At 39.7% G+C, this 21351-nt stretch overlaps 1 long non-coding RNA gene across 1 annotated transcript; it reads right to left on the reverse strand.

The window, feature by feature from the left end:
• Positions 1-925: 925 nt before the first annotated feature.
• Positions 926-12765, reverse strand: LOC123934370. The gene is made up of 3 exons (XR_006816790.1): positions 12638-12765; positions 1393-1506; positions 926-1016 (listed from the first exon to the last, which is right to left on the reverse strand). It is a non-coding gene; the product is annotated as an uncharacterized LOC123934370 (long non-coding RNA).
• Between the last annotated feature and the right edge of the window lie 8586 nt (positions 12766-21351).

Raw genomic sequence — 21351 nt, forward strand, 5'->3', positions numbered from 1 at the left:
GCGGAACATCATTAAACCAAGGGAATTACATACTAGGCGGTCTCAAAACTAATTTTTGAATCTACATGACAATATAAGGGACACTACAGATGCCTAGGGGAAGGACAAGCATGCTGCGCAAATAAATCTTACACTGGAGAAATCTGATGTCTCCACTCCCCAGGACTTGGTAAAGGTCATGAGAGGAAAGTAGTTTCACAGCATGCTTCTTCCTCTTCTCTCCAAATAAAGCCCCTTGAACTGAAAGCAGGTTCATGGGTCTAACCTCCCAGTTAGCCAAGCAGGGAACCTACAGTGGAGGGAATGTGGGAGGGAGCATGAGATGGCCCAGTACTCTCAGCCCACAGCTTCCAGAAGGGAGATGCTTCACCAGCGGGATTCAGGGGGAGGTTTAGTCACCAGCTACTTCAGTCCAGGACCCAGGGCAACCAACGTACGTGGATTAAAATACTTCTAAAGCACCTTTCTTGTACAATGAAAATAGTAAAAGAAAAGGAAAATATATACAGCCCAGCATATGTAATACAAATCAGCTCAAGTTCAAAATAGAATGGGTCCCTCAATGAATGTAGGAATGTGGCTATTAATCTGGACACAAGAGAATGAACTCCCTGCAGTCACTGTCATCTCTCACCAGGATGGCTCAGATCAGGTTCCAGATGTACAGGCCTCGATGAGTAACAGTGTGAATAAAAGCCTGAAAATAAGGCCTAGGAAAAGGGGAGATGTTTCAGGTTCAGGAGACACCTGACGATGTTTGGGGCTAGCCATAGGCTGGGAACTCCAAGACCAAACATAGCTGAGTAAAAAAAAAAAAAAATGCCTAAAAATAGTATCTATCTATCTGCTGATTCTGTTAGAACTCCTACAGCATATAAAGTGAGAAAATGGGTGTGTCTACTTCAGAAGCTTTGAAAGAGAACACATACCGGATATATACGCGTAACATATATATTTGCTTTCCTGCTCCAAATCCCAGCGGTCTCTATGAGTTGTTCATGGTAAAGTTGTCTCCTCTATTGGGGAGAGAACACAGAATATGTGTCAAAGTTTTACAGTATTACATGTCAGATACTTCCTGTTGGTTTGTTCATTTCTCCTCATAGCAGTCTTTGAGGTTAGTGCCAACTTGCCCATTTTACAGATGACCAACTATAGGACCACATGCATCTACTTAAAAGCATCTTTCTTCATTTTCTACAGGTTATTTTTTCCCAGTGACAAGATACAATTTTTAGAAACAGAAAATGTTTTCTTCACAGCAGATTACAAAATCAGTAACTGTGATGTGATCCCAATCTCCTTGAAAAACATTTACATAAAAACATTTATGTAAAAACAATGAAAGGATATATGCATCATTTTATACCCTACTTATGCCTTTATACTTACATTTCATGTTTATTAAATGTGAATCAGATGTCTGCTGTGTGACAGGCACTGTCCGTCCATCCAATTCCACATCTGCATCCACATCTTCCCTCTCTTGATATCTAGACTGGAGATCTAGAAATACCCATAGGCTACAAGGTGAATATTAGTGTCCAACCCAGAAATGGTGAGGTATGGCCTTAAATAGACTCCATTCCAAGCAACTTTAGCCCAACCATGACCCTGAGTCAAGATGGAAACCCAGCATCTAAGCAGGAAATAAGGTGGTTGAGCAAGGAGATGCTATTCCCTGGGAAAAGGCAACTTGTAACACACACCTCCATCATCTTGAATATCACTAAGAGACTACGAACTTCTCCTGAGGAGACCTCATTCCCAGAAAGAGAGTGAAAGACAAGGTAACAATTGTGTGGTTTCAGTGTTGATTCTCTCATGGTTGCAAACTAAAGGTTTTACTTTCTCTTTAGCCCATAGCCAAGTTATGTGGAAGATTTTGGAAATGATTTTGTTTCTCCTTATCACTAGGAGGGTGGTCCTCTCATTTAGACCTATGAGGGATCCATCTAAGGTGGCATGGAATTTCTACTTCACTAAAGACCTCATCTCCCAGTTGTGTGGGGTCTGGACACACATCCACAGGAGAAAGAAGAGAGACTGAACTCTCAAAGACAAGCCCAAGACCAGGATCCTGACTGCACCATCTAGTTCTTCTGACTTAGTAATATGATTTTCACCGATTTCTTACAATACAGTCACCTCCCCTAAGTGTTCCTCCTATGCCTGACACCCTAATATGATTCACCTCTCTCATCTCTCTCCTGCCCACAGAAGCACACCCACTGAAATTCCTCTATAACCTGGAGGTGGAGGAAACTTTTCCAGCTATGCCTACAAATCTAGAGGCAATTTGGGGAAAAGTGATATATTTAACTTCATTTAAAAATTACATGGCAGGGGCACCTGGGTGGCTCAGGTCTTGATCCTGGTGTCCTGGGATCGAGCCCTGCATCAGGCTCCCTGCTCAGCGGGAAGCCTGCTTCTTCCTCTCCCACTCACCTTGCTTGTGTTCTCTCTCTAACTCTCTCTCTCTCTGTCAAATAAATAAATAAAATCTTTAAATAAAAAATAAAAGTTACATGGCAAAAAAAAACAATAAAAAAAAGCAAAGCAAAATGAAAAATTACAAATTGGGAAAAATGTTTACAACCTACATCACAAATGGTTATATCCATAATATACAGAGTCATGAAAAAAATGAAGGCAAAACATCCCCAAGAAACACCAGGAAAGAAAAAGGGACAATACACACAGACAACTATTTCACCAAAAAAAAAAAAAAAGTGTCTTAAACATGTAAAAATTGCTCAGCCTAACTCATGATAAGACATTAAAAAAAAAAAAACTAGTTCTTCTCACCAATTAGCATGTGAGCAAATCAGCATTCCTATGCATCACTGAAGGTAATATAAAATGGTCCAAATCCTATAGATGAGATTTGATGCTATCTAGTAAAATGACATATGTATTTCCTCTTGGAACCAGTCATCTCTCTTTTAAGAATCTATCCTACTATGGTGAGTACTGTGAAGTGTGTAAACCTGGCGATGAACAGACCTGTACCCCTGGGGCTAATTATACATTATATGTTAATAAAAAAATAAAATAAAATATGCAGTTAGGAAAAAAAAAAGAATCTGTCCTAAAGAAATAATACAAAAAATGAAAAGGTATAAGTTACAAACAAGGTCATTCCTTAAAGAAAAATTCGTAACAGCAAAAAAACTAGAAATAAGACAGCTGTCCACCAATAGGGGACTGGATAAATAAGCTATGGCACATCTATATCCTGGCGTACTATGCAGCTTGAAAAGCAATGAGAAAAAAAAAAGAAAAGCAATGAGGACTCCCTCCCTGTAGTGCTATAGCTGTATTGTTCAGTGAAAAAAGCAAGGTACAGAAAAATGTATAGATCTATTTCTGTCCAATATGATAGTCAGAGACACACAGGAGTATTTAAAATTTTTTAAGATGTATTTTAGAGAGAAAAGCAAGAGCAGTGGGAGGGGCAGATGGAGAGAGAGGGGGGAAGCAGAGTCCCCACTGGACCCAGGGTTTGGTCCCAGGACCCTGAGATTATGACCCGAGCCAAAACCAAGAGTCGGACATTTAACCAACTGAGCCACCCAGGTGCCCAAAAATTTAAATTAGATATATAAAATGAAATTAAAAATTCAATTCTTCAGTTCCAGTAGCCACATTTCAGTTGGCAAACACACCCACATGTAGCTAGTGACTACCAAGTTGGATAGAACAGATATAGAACATTTTCATTTCTGCAGAAATTTTTATTGCAGAGCACTGGTGTAGAATATGCCACCTTTTACAAATGAACAGGGACAAAAACTAATAAACATATATTGTAAATTATTATATCTTTTAAAATTGGGAGGTTAAAACCCAGTTGAGAAAAATGATTACCTATAAGGTGACAGAGGAACCTATAAGCCCAGGATGGAAGAAGATGATGTACATTCCCATAAAATATATAATACATATTTGCAGGTTCCAGGTAGTAAAAAAGACAATCAACAGTGACCAACCCAGTAGCAATGAGTATCTCTAGTTCCCAGCCCGAGTGCTCTAAAAAAATATTTACCCCTAAAAGAACCAGGCTTCCTTGAAGAAATAGCTGATTCTTGGGTTGAGAAGGGATTATATCAGATGACCCTGGACCAAACAGCTCATAACAGAAAGCATATCAAAGAGACAAAAGTCAACCCAAAGGGACTCCCACAGGCCTAAGACAGACCAACTGAACATCAAAAATATTAATGGCGGGGCGCCTGGGTGGCTCTGTGGGTTAAAGCCTCTGCCTTCGGCTCAGGTCATGATCCTGGGGTCCTGGGATCGAGCCCCGCGTCGGGCTCTCTGCTCAGCGGGGAGCCTGCTTCCCTTCCTCTCTCTCTCTGCCTGCCTCTCTGCCTACTTGTGATCTCTGTCAAATAAATAAATAAAATCTTTAAAAAAATATTAATGGCTGCAGTAGATTACAACCTCAAGTGTATAAGCACCTAGAACTCATGACAACACTCTTAAAGAAAAGCAAAAAATAAAAAACAAATAGCAAATTCACAGTTCATCTTTGGAGGATCCAAGGGAAACAACTCATTATTTATAAAAAGCAGAAATAGTACAAAAGAAGTAAGCATTCATCCTTCCCTTCTGTGTGTGTGGACCATACCTGAGTGTAACCACGTAGTTTTTGAGAGGTAGTTTGTTTTATAGAATTCTAACTAATAAATGCAGAAGAAATTACAGGATTAAAACATTACTCCTTACATCTGTTAAAGAAAGGTAAATCTGGGCAATTATCTTTAAGAAGATACAAAAAAAACTGAGTTAAAAGGTGGATTGGAAATTTAATAATGGGTGGATCAAGCTAACAACACTGGATAGATAGCACATGGAACAGAGAGAAAAGTAAGAGGAAGGGAAAACACATGAAACACAGGGGAAATGGGTGAGTATGAGCTTGCCCGTACCCACTCAGTTCACTGGAAGCTGTGCAGTGACGCTGTGCCTCTTCCCCAGATCCATCCCACAGCCCCCTCCCACACACAGCAGTGGGACTAAAGCTCTCACATCATGGAGTTGGGGGCTCATCCCTACTTGGTGCTCCATGTCCAAGTATTCTATCTGGTAGTCATGATAGAATATTCATGTCAGAGGCATTATGTTGACAGAATGAAGGAGGCAAAATTAGAATAAGAAACTAACATTCTGAGAGTCTACTAAATGTCCCATGCTATACGTCATGATTTTCAGACTTTTTTTCTTTAAATCCTCAAAGCAATGCTCTGAGGGGACATCATTACTTCCTTTCTACAGACTGGGAGATATTCAAGCTCACAGAATGAAGTCCATGCTCAAAGAATTCTAGGGAGGTGACGAAGGGACACTGAAGCCAACCTGAAGGGGCAAACACTGGCCAATTCTGTGACAACATGACCAACAAAATAAATAATTATAATGTTAGGTGGTGACCTTTTCAGCAAAATAGAACTCTATGAGTCATAGTAGTTAAATAAATGGGTGAATAAATAAATAAGCCATAAGGGAGAGTAGGAAGCTCTACCCAACATTTGAACAACAATTAAATCTAAAAGGAATGACAGAATTATAAAAGCAACACTTGACAACTATCATAGTAATTGAATGATTCAAGCAAGAATCATAAACGGATTTTCAGGCTGTACCAAATCCCACAGCAGTCACTCAGTCACCATGGTAACCATGCTGGCCAAGGAAACCTGGGAAAAAGCATACAGCAAACATCCTGATTTGTCTCCTAACATGTGCTAGGAACTGAGGACTGACATAACTTATAGTAATTCACCACATATATTCCTCACAAGAGGAATATTTTCCTCTAGCTGCAACAATACACACACACACACACACACACACACACACACACACAGAGTTATACATATCCTCTCCCTCTTTTTCTTACCACTCAAGAACCCAGGAATTCATTGAGGTGGATTTATTTGGGCATAGGGAAGGAAAACTCCACAATTCAATTTTAACCACATATATAAGGTTGAACACTACTAATCTATTTCATTTTAGTGACTATTTTTCTGGAGATGACCTATAGAATTTTCTCTGGAACACTTTCTCCCCAGTTTAAGTACTTTATCAATAATATCTAAAAGCTAATACTGAAATCTAAGCAAATGAATATTGTGATGATAAATTTTATGCATCAACTTCTCTAGGCCACAATGACCAAATATTTGATCAAACATTATTCTGGTTGTTTCCTGTAAGACTACTTTTGAAAGAGATAAACATTTAAATGGGTAGTCTTTCAGTAAAGCAGCCAGCCATAAGGTGGGTGGTCCTCACTCAGTCACCTGAAGGCCTGAATAGCATAAAGAACTGATCTCCCCTAGCCAGAAGGAATTCTGCCAGACTTGCCTTTGGAATTTATCTACAACTTCACCATCTCATGTTTCTCTAGCAGACAGCCTTCAGACTCCAACTGTAACTCATTCCAGAGTCCCCAGACTGCCAGCCTCCCCTATCAGATTTTGGACCTGCCAGATCTCCACAATCTCATGAATCAATTTCTCAAAATAAATCACTGTCTATAAATATGCTATTGGTTCCGTTCCTCTGGAGAACCCTGACTAATACAGGTGTTAAGCATCAAGTATCTTTTTCAGCCCAAAGTAACCTGTGCTTTCAACTGAAAAGATTCCTGGCAACATTTGGCTACTGACAGTACAGTGAAAATATAATACTTGAAAAGTATAATTAAAATATTACCATTAGGGCACCTGGGTGGTTCAGTTACTTAAGCATCCGCCTTCAGCTCAGGTCATGATCCCAGGGTCCTGGGATCGAGTTCTGCATCAAGTTCCTTGCTCACCGGGGAGCCTGCTTCTCCCTCTGCCTGCCACTCCCCCTGCTTGTACTCTCTCTCTCTCTGACATATAAATAAATAAAATCTTTTTAAAAAGTATTACCATTGAGGGGCGCCTGGGTGGTTCAGTTGGTTAAGCATCTGCCCTCAGCTCAGGTCATGATCCTGGGGTCCTGGCATGATTCTGGGGTCCTGGCAGCAAGCCCCCCACATTTGGCTCCCTGTTCAGAGGAGAGCCTATTTCTTCCTCTCCCTCTGTTCCTTCCCCTGGCTTCTGCTTTTTTGTGCTCTCTCTCACTCTTTCTCTCAAATAAATAAATAAAAATCTTTTTAAAAAATCACCAATTACAGGGCGCCTGGGTGGCTCAGTTGGTTAAGCAACTGCCTTCAGCTCAGATCATGATCCTTGAGTCCCGGGATTGAGTCCTGCACCAGGCTCCCTGCTCAGCAGGGAGTGTGCTTCTCACTCTGACTTTCTCCCTCTTATGCTCTCTCTCTCTCATTCTCAAATAAATAAAATCTTTAAAAGAAGACAAGAAATAACAAGTGTTGACAAGGATATGGAGAAAAGGAAATCTTTGTGCAGTTAGTCAGAATGTAAATTAGTGCAGCCACTGTGGAAAATTGTATGGAGGCTCCTCAAAAATTTAAAAACAGAACTACCATACAATCCAGTAATTGCACAACTGGGTATTTATATCCCCAAATGAAAATACTAGTTCAAAAAGATATGCATCCCTATGTTTACTGCAGCATTATTTAAAATAGCCAGGATATGAAAGCAACCTAAGTATCCATTGATAGACGAATGGATAAAGAAAATGTGGCATACAGAAACACACACACACAAACACACACTCGATGGGATATTATTTGGCCATAAAAAAGAATGAGATCTTGCTATTTGTCAAAACATGGATGGACCTACAGAGTACTATACTAAGCAAAATAAGTCAGAGAAAGACAAATACCATATGATTTCACTTACACGTAGAATACTTTTTTTAAATGACCGAACAAAAGCAGCAGAAACAGGCCCATAAATACAGAGAAAAAACCTGGCAGTTGCCAGAGGGGAGAGGGATGAGGGGATAGGCAAAGTGATTTTTAAAAAAATACTGCCACTGACAACAGCATCAGAAAGGATAAACTAGGGGTGCCTGGGTGGCTCAGTGGGTTAAGCCTCTGCCTTCGGCTCAGGTCATGATCTCAGGGTCCTGGGATCAAGTCCTGCATTGGGCTCTCTGCTCAGCAGGGAGCCTGCTTTCCCCTCTTTCTCTGCCTGTCTCTCTGCCTACTTGTGATCTCTCTCTGTCTGTGCCAAATAAATAAATAAAATCTTTAAAAAAGGATAAACTACACCAAGGTAATTTATGTAGCACAGCTATGTCCACAAATGTGTAAAGACTATACTCTGAACAGTATAAAACATTGCTGAGGGGTGCCTGGGTGGCTCAGTGGGTTAAAGCCTCTGCCTTCAGCTCAGGTCATGATCCCAGGGTCTTGGGATAGAGCCCCACATTGGGCTGTCTGCTCAGAGGAGAGCCTGCTTCCTCCTCTTTCTCTGCCTGCTACTCTGCCTACTTGTGATCTCTGTCTGTCAAATAAATAAATAAAATCTTAAAAAAAAAACATTGCTGAGACAAATTAAACAAAGCCCAAGTAAAGGAAGGACATATCATCTTCAGGGTTCAGAAGTCTCATTATCATTAAGATGTCTATTCTCCCCATGGTGATCTATAGATTCGATGCAATTCTAAAAAATCCTAGCTTACTTTTTTTTAGAAGAAATTGACAGGCTTTTTTCAAAAGTCATGTGGAAATACAAAGGGCCTAGACTATGAAAATAACTTTGAAAAAGAAGAAAGTTGGAAAATAAGCACTATCTTATTTCAAGACTCATTATGAATCTACAGTAATCCATATAGTGTGATATTGGGACAAAGGTAGAAATGTATATCAAAGGAACAAAATGAAGAATCCACAAATACCCACACATATATAGATGACTGGTTTTCAACAAACCTACAAAGGCAATTCAGTGAAGAAAGGACAGTCTTTTCAACAAATGGTTCTGGGACAAGTATGTATCCATATACACAAACATAAACTGTGATCCATATATATATTGTACCATATGCAAAAGTCAACTCAAAGTGAATTACTAAGAAAAGTACAAGAGCTAAAACTCTAAAACTTCTAGAAGAAAACACAAGAAAAAACTTTTGTGGTCTTAGGTTAAATGAAGATTTCCTAGATAGGACATCAAAAGCAAAATCAAAACCATAACTCAAAAATTAAAAACTAGACATCCTCAAAATTAAAACTTCTGTTCTTTCAAAGACACTGTTGAGAGAATTAAAAGACAAGCTTCTAACTGCAAGAAAATACTTTCAAATCTTATATCTGATAAAAGACTTGTACCCAGAATTTAAAAAACTTTGCAAAGTCAATAAGAAAACAGACACTCCAATAAATAAGTGGACAAAAGATCTGAAAAAATGCTCCACCAAAGAAGGAATACAAATGTTAAATAAGCAAATGAAAAGATGTTGAACATCATTAGTCATTAGAGAAATGTAATCCCACTACACCCTGAAAATGGCTAAAATAAAAACAGTGACCACACCAAATCCTAACAGAGTTCTGGAGGATGGAACTCTCATACACTACTGGTGACAATGAAACATTGTGCAACCATGTTGGAAAAACAGTTTAGCGCTCCTACAAAGTTAATTTTACAAATTCTTTAAGTAAATACACCTCAGTATTGGAGAAAGAAAACATATGCCCAAGCAAAGGCTTATACCCAAATATTCATAGCAGCTTTATTTTATAAAATTGAAAATAAAATTAATATAAAATTGAAAATAATCCTAATATTCATTACCAGGTGAACAGATAGAACAAATTGTGGCATATCCATAAGGCAGAATATTAGGCAACAAAAAAGAAGGAAATATTAACATATGTAACAAATGGATAAATCTAGAAATAATTAGGTTGAAGGAAAGAAGACTACCAAAAAAGAATACACAATATGATTCCATTCACATAAAATTATAGGGAAAATAACTAATTCATAGTGACAGAAGATCAGTGGTTGCCTGGAATGCGGTAGAGTAACAAGGACAGAAATACTGGAGAGAGGTTAATGGAGACTACAAAGGGGTATGAAGAAGCTTTTTAATGTGATGGATATGCTCATTATCTTGACTGTAGTATTGTATTTCCAAGTACATACATATTAAAACTTATTAAAGCAAAAACTTTAAATATGTATAGTATGTTGCATGTTAATCATACCTGAATTAAGTATTTGTAGAATATTTATACATTCATAATTCTGCAATGCAATTAATTAGATAAAAGATTCCTACCATTATGTTCTTACAGTATTAACACAACCATACTATGCCTTGTCAAACTGGTCCATGGTACATAGAACCAAAACAGAAATAATCATTTCCAGTGAAATATATCCAAATATTTAGGGAAATACAGAAAAATATATATATTAGGAAATACCTTGGTTATAGCAACTTCTTACTAGACACATCTCCAGAGGCAAGGGAAACAGGAGCAAAAATGAACTATTAGGACTTCATCAAGATAAAAAGCTAAAGTGAAGGAAACAATCAACAAAACTAAAAGGCAGCCTGTGGAATAGAAGAAGGTATTTGCATATGACATGTTGGATAAAGGATTAGTATCCAAAATCTACAAAGAACTTATCAAATTCAATACCCAAAAAATAAATAATCCACTTAAGAAATGGGCAGAAGACAGGAATAAACATTTTCCCAAAGAAGACATCCAGATGGCCAACACACACATGAAAAGATGCTCAACACCACTCATCATCAGGAAAATACAACTCAAAACTACAATGATCTATCACTTCACACCAGTCAGAATGGCTAATATTAACAACACAGGAAACAACAGATGTTGGCGAGGATGCTGAGAAAGGGGAACCCTCTTACACTGTTGGTGGGAATGCAAACCGGTGCAGAGACTCAGGAAAACAGTATGGAGGTTCCTCGTTATGTTAAAAATCGAACTACCTTGAGATCCAGCAACTGCACTATGAGGTATTTATCCAAAGGCTACAAAAATACTGATTCAAAGGGGCACCCAATGTTTACAGCAGCATTATCAGCAATAGCCAAATTATGGAAAGAACCCAAGTGTCCATGAATGGATAAAGAAGATGTGGCGCATATATATATAATGGACTATTACTCAGCCATCAAAAAGAATGAAATCTTGCCACTTACAATGACATGGATGGAGCTACAGTGTATTATGCTAAATGAAATAAGTCAGTGAGAGAAAGACAAATACAATATGATTTCACTCATATGTGGAATTAAGAAACAAAACAGATGAGCATAGGGGAAGGGAAAAAAAGAGGGGGAAACAAACCATGAGAGACTTAATGATAGAGAACAAACTGAGAATTGTTGAGAGGGAGGTGGGTGGGGAATAGGCTATATGGGTGAAAGGTATTAAGGAGGGCACCTGCTGACTGATGAACCACAGACGGGTACCGCTGAAACAAATAATACATTATATGTTAATAAAAATATATAAATAAAATAAAATAGAATAAGAGAAAAAAGAAGAGGGCACTTGTTGTGATGGGCACTGGGTATTGTATCTAAGTGATGAATCACTAAATTCTACTACTGAAATCAATACTACACTATGTTAACAACTAGAATTTAAATAAAAATTTGAAGAAGAAAAAAGCACCAACTTTCTTCACCAACTAGACAATTATTTTTCAGGGGAAAAAAAAGCTTCTTTAAGATGAACCTCAAGAGTTACTACACAGCATGTAGACACTGAAGGAATAGAATTCCACCTGCTAAACCTCTTCTGCCATGATGGGATCAAAATAGCTATTTTTAGACTAGTTTGTAAACCTCACAAGAGCTATTCCACATCATGCTTTTGTTCAGATCTATGCATTCACTTGATCCAGGCATCAATTTCCACCAGGAGAGTTAAGTGTTGGGGTCTCCCTAGGACTGCTGCCCTTGAATTTGGAGTAGAAGCTTCAGCAGCCATAAGGACGCAGATCCTCGGAATCTGCCTTCTCCAAGTACCTGATATGAGTTCATGAAGAGCTGCACAGGGAGAGACAGATTCAGAAATCACTATGATTTATTGGCCTAAGTATGTGCTCAGCACCATGCCAGGCACTGGGTTAGTGTCAATGACACTGATACAAACAGCATCATGATCGTAACCACCACTTTTTCTTTTTAAGATTTTATTTATTTATTTGACAGAGAGAGATCACAAGTAGATAGAGAGGCAGGCAGAGTGAGAGAGAGAGAGGGAAGCAGGCTCCCTGCTGAGCAGAGAGCCTGACGCGGGACTCGACCCCAGGACCCCAAGATCATGACCTGAGCCGAAGGCAGCGGCCTAACCCACTGAGCCACCCAGGTGCCCCCGTAACAACCACGTTTTAATGGGCTTCTCAAAAAGCCTTTTTCTCCTTCTTTCCTAATTTATCTTCCAACAACAAAGCTGAAAAGGAGTAAGAAGTGGCCTGAACTTATACATCCATGATCCCACAGTAACCACCGGGCCATGGGCTTGCTCGTGTGTATTACTGATTGTTCTCAGCGATCCTGTGGAGGCAGCATTCTCATCCCCATTTTACAGACGGGAAAGTTGAGTCTCAGGGTCGTTGTTTGTCTTACCTCCCGCACCCCTGTCTTTAAATGAAAGCATCTCCATGGCATCCCCTCGAACAGGACCCACACTAACTCGGGCGGGGCGAGATCCCAATGGTTTTACCTACAAGACAGCGGAGGCACCGACTTCCAATTCGGGAAGGAATCAGCTTGGATCTGGAGTCCTTTGTCTCCTCACGCCCCGGGGCGGTTCAGCACCCACCGCGGGGACCCACATCTTCAACAGAGCCCCAAACTCCTGAAGGTGGACCCCTGCTCTTCTATCGACAGCACGTCAGTCTCTACTAAAAAGTCGTCACGGTCGCCATATTGACGTCAGGTTTCTATGGCAACCGCGAAGCGTGGGTTGGTCCTCCACACTTGCAGAGTTTCTGCATGCGGCTCCACCCCCTCGCGCATAGTTGCAAGCTAGCGCCTGACTCTTCAGGCCACCATGTGAGAAAGCATAGTAGTTAGAGGCACCAGACTCGGACCAGAACAATTCGTGGAAGTCTGCTCTTGTTGATGGAACAAAACATGTCACTGTCTTCAAGAATTTTACTTCTTTCGAAGAAACACTAAGGGAGTATTATCAGTACACAGAGGCCCAGGGGAGATATCGTAAGGTTCTTGAAGATAAACTAGACCTAGGAGGGTAAACATAGAAATCAGGACCATGCTTAGCGGTTAGCCATCTGAGGCAGAAAACTGAAAGATTGTCTGCAATGTGACTGAATGATCTAGATACATACGCAAATAATGTCATTTCAGAAATCTCAGAGTAATTTCAGGGAAGCAGCCCTAAACTATACCAGCGAGTTAGTAGGCAGACACCTAGTCAGTTGTGCCATGCATTGTTTTTTCCTGGAGAACTCTTATCCTCCCTTTCCCATATTTTCTTCCAGGTGTAGGGACATCTATAACCAAACACGCTTGCTTCCATCTCAAGAGAATCACTTACTTGATTAATGAGGTTGGAAGGACAAATGGGTTGTAGGACCCAAGCTCTCTCCCTTCAAAACTCTTTTGGCAAGCTGCCCTTATGGAGCACATATTTTCCTCTGCCCTCAGTGATGAGTCTAAAAATAGATTCCCAACTCTTCTCCCCTTTTCTGTGTCTTCTTTTCTTCCCCAGTGTTCCTATGGTCATGTTCCAAAATGTCTGGGCTTTTAAGGGATCCCCAAAATACACACCTTCTCCATATCTGGGTTCTAAACCACCTAAAAAATACGATAAAAAAGAATATTAAGGAAAGTATATCTACTTTATTTTTTATAAAGATGATATTGGAGAATGTGGCTTAGGTTTGCCACAACGGAATTAGGCTTCCTATTAATGAACCCTAGAACTGAGCAAACATTACTATCCAGCAGTGCTGCACGGGGACATTCAGAAAGGTTATGGACTGCAATGCATCTATATCTGCTGTCTGATGAAGGAGTTCTGTGTGTATTCAAGAAGAATGTGTTCGTTGCAAGGTTGTCTCTGTAGCAGGAAAAAGTGTTTCGGGACAGTTTCTTTGAGAAAACTTCTTGAGATGACTAAATAGTCCTTGTTCTAATTACATACTCACCAAGGCACCTTCTGAGGATATGGTTTTCCATGCATCTCAGGAAGCAGCTTGAAGCATTACCCTGTCATTTCCTTGACAAGCATGATTGCAGGGGAGTCTCTTCTTGTAGAAGAGGGTTGGAATAAATTTCTAAATCCAAGAATAGTATGAAAATCATACATCATGAAAATTTTGTTGGAAATCCATTCAAGAAGGAATTGAGGAAATGTTCAAACTCTATACCCACACTTAAACTCACACACTAACCATAGCCAAAATTATAACTAAGTCCTACCAAACTTTCAAGAATAAGCAAATCCCTGTTTTATCCAATGATTACAGACCACTAAAAGCACATGTGTTGGATATCCATTTCTGTTCAACAAACACCACCAATAACCAATTTTTATCCCTCAGGATTCTGTGGGCTACCTGGCCTCAGCTAGGTTGTTTTCTGCCCCGTGTGATATTTGTCACCTGGGCTGCAGTCATCTGGAGGCTCCGCTCAGTTGGGACATCTAATCACTCACGTGAGCCATTGGTGTTCATTGTTGCTTGGGATTCAGCTGGAGCTGTTCACTGGGGCACTTTGGTTCTCCTCCACAGCATCTTACTTGTTTACGGTTGCCAGATAATATCAGGACACCAAGTTAAATTTGAATTATAGGTAGCTAACAAGTAATTTTTACTGTAAATATTTCACATGCAATGTCACTTTGTTTATCTGAAATTCAAGTTCAGCTGGGCGTCCTGTACATTATTTGCTAAATCTGGCAACCCTAGGAGAGGAACATATGAATCTGTCAAAGAGCATACTCATTTTCTGAGAACCATATTACTATAGCTTAATGATTTGAATGGCCTTAATACGGAAGTCTTATTTTTACCAACAACAGAAATGCATGTGAGGGCTTAGAAATGGATCCCCAAAGTGATTCTGAGGTACAATGTAGTTAAGGGGACCTGGGTGACAGAGAAGGTCAGGACCAATTTCCTGATTCAAAGAGGAAAGATAGCTACTATTTATGGAACAGATTGTTTTTGAGGGGCCCAGATCCAGGCTCTTCATGCTAGTGGTGGTATTTAATCTCACAATAGCCCTGCTAGTGGGGTATCACTATTCTCTCTTCATAGCTATGTTATTCCAAAGCACATGCTCCTAAGCACAGACACAGATGGCAAAGAGATTGCTCCCCATGCCCACTGCTAGAGTCAGAGATGGTACCTGGCAGTCTGGATACTGTTAGTTGCTGGTGGCAAATTTTAACGAAGTTATCAGGACATGTTCTGTTGAGGTGGTTAATTTCTATTCTCCTGCTGTTTACCTTCCCTGCAGCAGGGAGCCAGGCTTGGTGACTCTTCCCCCTCTTCAGGGGACGTTAGTGAGGGGACTGGGAGTAGAAGCTGTTTGCAGCCTGTGTTTCTTTCATCCTTTGTGAAAACTTAAATTTATGGAAATGATTGGGCTGCTTGTACCTTGTATGGAGGAAAGGGCCTCTGAAAACACAGAGAAGTAAATATTCTCTCAGAAAGGGATGAGGTTGGAGGTCTACTGGTCTTTTCAAGAGTAGGTACACAAGCAATGCTCCATAAACACTGGGTGTGACTCCGTGGATGGTCCATCAAGGCTGGGCATCTAAATGTGATAGATTTTCTAGATCCAGAGATGGATGAAGAAAGAATGGGATTCTAGCTTTTGCCTTAATTACAATACATCATGCATTCTCAACAGAGGTGACATAGCCCCCAGGGAGCTGAAGATTGGTTCTTGGGGATAGAGTTTTCATAGATATTACAATAGATATTACAGTGGTCCATGAACCTTCAAAGGACCACAGTATACAAACAGATAAACTACATTTGTGGTCTTAAAAATGTCATATTCCACTGTTGGTGGGAATGCAAGTTAGTGCAGCCACTTTGGAGAACAGTGTGGAGACTCCTGAAGAAACTAAGAATAGAGCTTCCCTATGACCCTGCAATTGCACTGCTGGGTATTTACCCCAAAGATACAGATGTAGTGAAAAGAAGGGCCATCTGTACCCCAATGTTTATTGCAGCAATGGCTACGGTCGCCAAACTGTGGAAAGAACCAAGATGCCCTTCAACGGATGAATGGATAAGGAAGATGTGGTCCATATACACAATGGAGCATTATGCCTCCATCAGAAAGGATGAATACCCAACTTTTGTAGCAACATGGACGGGACTGGAAGAGATTATGCTGAGCGAAATAAGTCAAGCAGAGAGAGTCAAGTATCATATGGTCTCACTTATTTGTGGAGCATAACAAATAACACGGAGGACATGGGGAGATGGAGAGGAGAGGGAGTTGAGGGAAACTGGAAGGGGAGATGAACCATGAGAGACTATGGACTCTGAAAAACAACCAGAGGGTTTTGAAGGGGCGGCAGGGGGGGTGGGAGGTTGAGGAACCAGGTGGTGGGTAATAGCGAGGGCACGTACTGCATGGAGCACTGGGTGTGATGCCAAAACAATGAACACTGTTATGCTGTAAATAAACAAATAAACGAATAAAAAAAAATGTCGTATTCCACCGGGGAGTGGGGTTGCAGGTGATTCAGTAAAAAAAAAAAAAAGTCTGAAAAGGCTCCTTGATGGGGGAGATCATGAAAGAAACTTGACAACACTTTGTACACACTATGACCTTTTATGTATCTCATGGGCCATCAGGAATTGGTGACCCAATTAAATGACCAAGAGGTCATTTAAGCTTCCCCATGGATACTCAACAATCACTCTTGGTGGTGACAGCGATGGTGATGGTGATGATGATGATGATGATTATAGAAATGAAATCCTGCACCTAAAGTCAAGAGAATTGGGTATGTAATTTGTTGTTGGGGTTTTTTTTAAGATTTTATTTATTTGACAGACAAAGATCACAAGTAGGCAGAGAAGCAGGCAGAGAGAGATAGGAGGAAGCAGGCTCCCTGCCGAGAGGAGAGCCTGATGCAGGGCTCCATCCCAGGACGCTGGGATCATGACGCAAGCCGAAAGCAGAGGCCTCAACCCACTGAGCCACCCAGGCACCCCTTGTTCTTGGTTTTTAAGATGATAAATAGAAAAGGATCAGTCAGAACGGATATTTTCTCTGGGAAAGAGGATACAGAGGGTAGGAAATTAATGTTTATAGAATTAATGTAAACAAGTGGTACTCTAAATTTCAATCTCCTTTAATCTTTTTTTAAAGTAAGTCTCTGTACTCAACATGGGGCTTGAACTCAAGACCCCACAATCAAGACTGAGCCAGCCAGGCACCCCGTAGTATCTCCTTTAGTCTGAACACTTCTTCAAGTTACCTATTCAATCCTATAATCCAGATCATGATAGGAAGTTAGGAGAGGTTAAGCAAATCAGGGAAACTGCTCTGAAAGCCTGCTCAGTAGTGGGACCTGGAATTACGCTAAAATTTTTCCCAGGTGTCCTGAAGATGCCAAGGCTTTGAATGCTCTAATCTCTCTGGGCATTGACATTTGATGCTGCCCAAAGTGTTGTTTAACTTATTAATAATAACCTCTGTTGAGACGCCTGGGTGGCTCAGTTGTTTAAGTGCCTGCCTTTGGCTCAGGTCATGATCCCAGAATCCTGGGATCGAGTCCTGCATCGGGCTCCTTGCTCGGCAGGGAGCCTGCTTCTCCCTCTGCCTCTGCCTACCACTCTGCCTGCCTGTGCTTGTGCTCTCTCTCTCTCCCTCTAACAAATAAATAAATAAATAAAAATATTTTAAAAAAATAATGACTTCTGTTACTTTTAAATTATACTATTATTGTGAATTTTATTTACTTTTTAAAAAGAATTTATTTATGTGTTTGACACAGAGAGAGAGAGAGAGAGAGAGAGAGAACATCAGGAGGAGAGAGGGAGAAGCAGGCTCCTCACTGAGCAGGGAGCCTGACATGGGACTTGATCCCAGGACCCTGGGATCATGACCTGAGCCCAAGGCAGATGCTTACTTAACTGACTGAGCCACCCAGGAGCCCTAGATATTATTGTGAATTTTAAACCACTGTGAAAGGCAATTCTTCATTCCCATCACTTTCAAAAAACACAGCAAAATATAACATTGGCTGAAGAATTTTTAAGTATAATTGATAACTGTAGATTTCAGTATAGATATAATAAATGAAGCTAATATAGCACAAAGGGGGGAAGGTGAGGGGACCTATTAAGGTGAAGTTTCTAATATCAATTTAAGTGGTAAAGTATTGATTCTGAATAGATTGTGAGAAATTAAGTAGGTAGTTTGTAATCCATAGAACAGCCACAAAAATGTAGTACTAAGATATATTCAACATCACAATAGAAAAATTAAAGTGAAATACTAAAAAGCATTCAAATAAGCCAAAAGAAGGCAAGAAAGAGGAAACAGGATAATGAAAAACAGAGGGGACAAACAAAAAAATAGTAACGTAGTAGATCTAAATTGAAACATCAATAATTACATTATTGCCAATGTTCCAAATACATAACCAAATGACTGAGATTGTCAGAATGGGTTTAAAGAACAAAATTTAAAAGGCCCAATTACATGTTGTCTACAAGAAACTCTTTTCAAATATAATGATACAGGTAGCTTAAAAGTAAGAGGATGAATGAAAATATACCACGCAAACACTCATCAAAAGAAAACAGGAGCATCTACATTATCAGACAATTAAGACTTGAAAGCATACACAATTACCAGAAATAAAGGGGGTCAGTCAATTCACCAAAAAGATATAATAATTTTAAATGTGCACGGTATTATATCTAATAACAATCTCAAAATACATGCAGCAAAAGTAATAGAATATACACATCCACAATTATAACCGGGGTCTTCAACAGTCCTCTCTCTGAATTAGTAGGCAAAACATCAGCAAGATTATAGATAAACTGAACACTGCCATCAACCAACTGGATCAAACTGACATTTATAGAACACTCCACCCCAAAACAGCAGAATACACACTCTTTGAATGCACATGGAACATTCAGCAAGATTGACTATATCCTGGATCATAAAACAAACCTGAACAAATTTAAAGAGTTGAAACCAGACAGAATGTGTAACCTATTAATAACGAAATGAAACTCGAGAAATCAATAATAGAAAGATCACAGGAAAATCTCCAAAAACTTGAAAACTAAGAAATACATATTTAATTAACTATGAATCAAACAGGAAGTCTCAAGAAAAATAAAAAAAAAACTATAGAACACAATTTAAATGAAAAGACAAAATGAAAACATACAACCATCAAAATTTCAGGATTAGAAAACAAATTGTTGTTATGGTTGAGATGGAGAGAATGAGTGACTACAAAAGGAACTGGGGAACTTTTTGACAAGATAGAACTCTTGTCTATCTTGACAATGGTGATGGTTATACAACTGTATGTATTTTTCAAGACTCATGGAACTGTATACTAAAAGGAGTGAATTTTTTTTTCTAAATCATAACTTAATGAAAAAATTTTAAAAACAGTCATTTGTTAAATGAAGAACATAAGTAGATCAGTGTTAATTCTGTGATTCCGATTTCATATCTGAAAAATAAATCAATTGATGAAAAGGGCAATATATGTATATTCATAGATGTATTTTTCAGGATGCATAGAAAAATGAATGCCAAGTAAAATCAAATGATAGCATTGGTTACCTTTGGGGAACAGGAAGGAGGAATAAAGGTCAGGTAAGAGACTTTCACTGGGGGGCGCCTGGGTGGCTCAGTCAGTTAAGCCGCTGCCTTTGGCTCAGGTCATGATCCCAGGGTCTTGGGATCAAGTTCTGCACTGGGCTCCTTGCTCAGCAGGGAGTCTCCTTCTTTCTCTGCTTCTGCCTGCCACTCTGCATGCCTGTATGTTCTCTTTCTCTCTCTGACAAATAAGTAAATAAATAAAATCTTTAAAAAAGAGGGAGACTTTCACTGTGGCTATGAGGCATTTTAAACTGCACATAAATTAGTTCTATTTATAATCTATTATGAAACAGCATATATGGAAGATATTCTGACAGGAAGTAAGGGTCTTGAGAAGTATAAAAATGATATTCAATATGCACTTAAAATATATTTGTCTAACTCTTTGTTCCACTAAAATTAATGTAGGAATGCTAACTAGCTTCACATGGTTTATGAGAGAAAAAAATGCAAAAAATAAAATGTTCAGTGGATACAGCTAAAATTTAAATAAGTGTGGTCTATATTCCTTTTGAATTATAATTCATGAGGAGAAAATGTTATGCCCTGAGTGAATAATAATAGTATCTTTTAAAGAATATCAAATGATCAGGAACTGTGCCTGAGTATTTTTATTATAATAGAAAAATGTCATAGATATAATGGAAAAAATGTCATGGATCTCTTGTTACGAGCATAAAAATTTTTAGATATTTCAGAGGTATTTGGATTGCTCACACAGTTGAACATCTGGCTCTTGATTTCGGTTCAGGTCATAATCTCAGGGTCATGAGACTGAGCTTCACGTGGGGCTACACACTCAGCAGGGAGTCTGCTTGGGAATTCTCTTTCTCCCTCTCCCTCTGCCCCACCCTTTCTCTCTCTCTCTCTCTCTCAAATAAGTAAATAAATATTTTTTTGAAAAAAGAATTTCTAGGTGTTTCAGACCCAGACAAGGAAAGTGAGCTGTGTGTCTCCGTGACCTCTGTCCTTCCTTAGTAAGGCTTATAGACTGATGAAGGATCAGCTGCCCCCCAGCCCTCTTTACCTTATGCAATACATTCACAGGGGTAGGAGAATCAGGAGGCTCACTTGCCAGCCCACAACCTGTCACATATCATCACCAGCCACTAGCCATACATCAGGTTTCCATAGTAACAAGGACAAAGTCCTGTCACCTCAGCAACAGAAGCTCTATCCTCAAGACTGTTCTTCATAGCTGTTCTGCTCTGGGGAGGGATGATATTTCTACTCTCAGAATCCAACACCTTCCTGGTTACCAAAAGCAAGTGGATGCTCACCTGGTTACAAACTCTCCAGTGCCTTGCCAGAGCTCTGCAGGTAAAAGGCAAACTCCCAACCATGGCCTAGAGGGCCCTGTATACTCTGGCCCCTGCCTTCCTTACTAGTCCTATCTAGGGTCAATTACTCTCTCACAATCACTCTGCTACCCTGGCCTCACTCCATTCCAAAAGGGTCAAACTACTTCCCACCCCAGGGCCTTTGCACATGCTACCCCTCTCCCATCTGGGATTCTATCCCACCCTAGCTCTCTCCTGCTCACACTTCAGGTTACCCTTTAAATGTAATTTCTCAGAGAGG

The sequence above is a fragment of the Meles meles genome, chromosome X (genome assembly GCF_922984935.1).
Source record: "Meles meles chromosome X, mMelMel3.1 paternal haplotype, whole genome shotgun sequence".
In the NCBI taxonomy this organism is placed as follows: Eukaryota; Metazoa; Chordata; class Mammalia; order Carnivora; family Mustelidae; genus Meles; species Meles meles.